Below are 2,613 nucleotides of genomic sequence, written 5' to 3'. Positions count from 1 at the left end.
CGCGCTGTGATTGGCTAAGACGGGTCCGCGTGATACTTCAAGGCGATTGCGCCACCTACAGGACATGTTGTGTCACTATTCAAAATGTAACTCGATGTATTGCTGGCAGGGTAGCTTGATTGATAGCTGGATAGATAATTTTAAAAGTAGACACAGCCCTCGATAACATCCATTGATTAAATAAACACAATAAGACAAAACTAATAATAGAATATATAAAAATACATAGTGTACAAAACTGCATTTCACATTTTAGAATAATACAAATAGGAGTAGATAAATGACTCCTAAAATATGTAAATAATGTATTGATATATTAAATGTTGCAGTTTGACTGTAGAAGGCATTTTGCTAAATCTCTCACAATAACATTGCGGCTTATCCATCTCTAACCCCCTCGATTAATATCCTTGATATATTTCATGTGTACAGTTTTACGCCATTTATCAAAGCGATCCTTCAAACAACTATATTGTGTTTTAATGAAATTGTGTTTCATTGCATTATCTCCAAATGTACATGAACATGCTGATTTTATTTTGGACTCATAATAATAATTCTTGTTTTAAATTACTTTTGCTCCATGAAAATATGTAATCCAGTACATTGAGGGTATGCTTCTTTAGTAGTGAAAGCAGACAAATGTGTTCAGTTTTAGTGTCCATAAAAACAAAACACAGCGTACGATCATAATACCAGCCTTGACCTGTGGGAGGCAGCATGTTGCCATTGTCTTTATCTCAATATTATTGATGGGGAAGTCCTTGGCAGTTACCATTGGAAACACAAAAAAATAAATATTACTGGACAAATAAACTGAATAACATTTACACCCATGTACACCAAGCTGGGGAGCAGAGAGAAATGCTACTAAAGGAAATGAAGAATGTTGAGAATGCATGAATATAATTTCATTGAACAAATATTAGAACCGTTTGTACATAAAATAATTTTACATATAAATGTAAATAAGCTGACAGACCTTCTTTAAAACCACAATTGTTGCGTCACCATGCTCACCTTTTTCTACATGTCATTCACGAAGTAAATGTCACAGTGTCACTATGTGGTTTGTGTGGAGTGAAAAGCAACGCGGTCGGTCATGACCGACCGAGCCCACCAATGACACAACTTGTTTTAGCAGCTGATGTTACGCAACAAGTGGAAGACTTTTAATAACTCACCAAGAGTAAAACATTCACCCTAGTGTTGCCCGTAATCCAAATTCATAAGGCCATAAGAGCACTTATCCGATATCCTTGATGTCAAGGTTAAGGTCCACGGACTTATGCACTCTTTCTCCTCATGAGCAAGAAAATTCAGCACACTAGTAAGATATCAAAGAAATCTCCAAGGGATTGTATCATTTTTTTAAAGAAAAGATTGTTGATTGTGAAATTGTCTGAGATAACATCAAGTGCTTCCTTAGTCATACTAGAAGCACACAGATGTGTAGTTTGATATTTTTTATAGTTTTGCCTCACGTCTAGGCACATGCATTAATGGACCCGAGAGGTGCTCAAGCATCTGCCTTTTTGCCTTGGATTACTGAAGTCCCTTGTCTAACTGGGGGCCTTTTAATCTCATTCATGAATATTAGAGAATAAAAAAACACTCCATCAATTCCTCCCGGAAAAACTGTTTGGAGAACTGACAGAAATTTATTTGAGTTTTTGTAAGAACTGTTCCCTTCCTTCATTTTACTCCACTTAGGACTCATGCGGTGGTGAGCACCTAGGCACCATATAGAATTGTAGAGTGTTCCATTTCCTTCCATATGTAGGAAGACTAGTGTACCCACATGGTCGTGGAGAACATGCAAACTCCACACAAGAAAGATGGAGCCGGAATCTAACTCTGGACCTCAGTGCTGTGAGGCAGACGTGCTAAATTGCTAACCGGCTGACCTCCCATTCGCCCCATTCAGAGTAGTTAACTGTAGAGAAGGCATTATAAAATTTCCAGAATATTTCAGCCAAAATGCTCCATCTGGATGACATTTAAAGCTTGCTGCACCTCACAAACCGTCCGAGTAGACATTGTGAATTGCCAAAGCGTCTTCACTAATCTCCGCTGAAGTCATTCAGCAAGCTCAACGGCGGGGAAGCCAAGGGCATCTCATTTAATACAGGTTGAGCCTGCGGGGTTAATTTGGTGTCACCCAATGGGATAGAAACTCTCCCGTGCAACAATCCAAACAACATTCACAACATGCCTAATTTCAGCAGTTCAAATGAGAAGCTCAATACTAAAAAGTTCTAAAATGATTAATGAAGGCTCAACGATTTATATGGTGGAGCCTTATTAGGAAATTATAGGAATGTGATATTTATGACATTTGATAAGGATGAAATGTTCTTTAATTCGGCCCATCGAGCATGACCTTTTTCCCTAAAATTTAAAGGAAGCAACATCAGAGCCCTGTGGAGCGCCAGAGGACAAGAAGGATATTAGACTTTTCACTTGTATAAATAGCACGATGTGCAAATTCAAAAAAAATATAAGGTGAACGCACCCACCCCCTTTCATTGATGAAAGCTTGGCAGGAGATAAAGGTTCAATTCAAAAGTGTGAAATAATTCACATAACAGCAAGTACTGGTAATCCCAACCC

This window comes from Hippocampus bargibanti, linkage group LG02 (assembly GCF_051943395.1).
Source record: "Hippocampus bargibanti isolate YZ-2025 linkage group LG02, ASM5194339v1, whole genome shotgun sequence".
NCBI classification, from domain to species: Eukaryota; Metazoa; Chordata; class Actinopteri; order Syngnathiformes; family Syngnathidae; genus Hippocampus; species Hippocampus bargibanti.
Note: the sequence above shows the minus strand (reverse complement) of the source record.